Source organism: Propithecus coquereli, unplaced genomic scaffold (genome assembly GCF_000956105.1).
Source record: "Propithecus coquereli isolate 6110/MARCELLA unplaced genomic scaffold, Pcoq_1.0 Scaffold104, whole genome shotgun sequence".
Classification (NCBI taxonomy): domain Eukaryota; kingdom Metazoa; phylum Chordata; class Mammalia; order Primates; family Indriidae; genus Propithecus; species Propithecus coquereli.
This window is the reverse complement of record NW_012134303.1, coordinates 1,150,112-1,150,801: the sequence shown is the minus strand read 5'-3', so window position 1 is coordinate 1,150,801 and position 690 is coordinate 1,150,112.

The following is a 690-nucleotide window of genomic DNA, read 5'->3' as shown; positions in this document are numbered from 1 at the left end:
AGCTGGACAACTAAAAATATATATAGAAAAAATTAGCCAGGCATGGTGGTGCATGCCTGTAGTCCTAGCTACTCGGGAGGCTGAGGCAGTAGGATTGCTTGAGCCCAGGAGTTTGAGGTTGCTGTGAGGTAGGCTGACGCCATGGCACTCTCTAGCCCAGGCAACAGAGTGAGACTCTGTCTCAAAAAAAAAAAAAAAGATAGGTATTATAGCTAGCCCATATTTTATAGATGAAAAAACCGAAGGACAGAGAGAATAAGGACTTTGCCCAAGACTGCACAGTTAGGGAGTGGGACAGATTGGATTTACCCACTATGCTAAACTCTAGAGCCTAGGAAAACTGTCAAAGATTTGCTGTTAATGAAAGAAGCAGTTTGTGTAGGCATGCACATTTTAGACGGTCATTAAAAGTAATCCTCAGTATTTTAATATATTTACACAAACACTGGACCTAGTGACAAAAAGGTAGTTTGTGACCTTGGAGAGCACATTCACTGCACTCATGGTTCCAAATCCAGGTATTGGGATAAGGAGTCAAGGAAGTGAAAAATGTTAATAGGGAATGTAGGAAACTCTTTTTGGTACTTTGAAGGGGCGAAGGAGAGAAAGAGGTAGAGAATGGGAAATACTGTCACTGAGTGGGTAATAAGGGGTGCAAGAGGGATTTTTTAAAATCTCCAATTCCCTGAA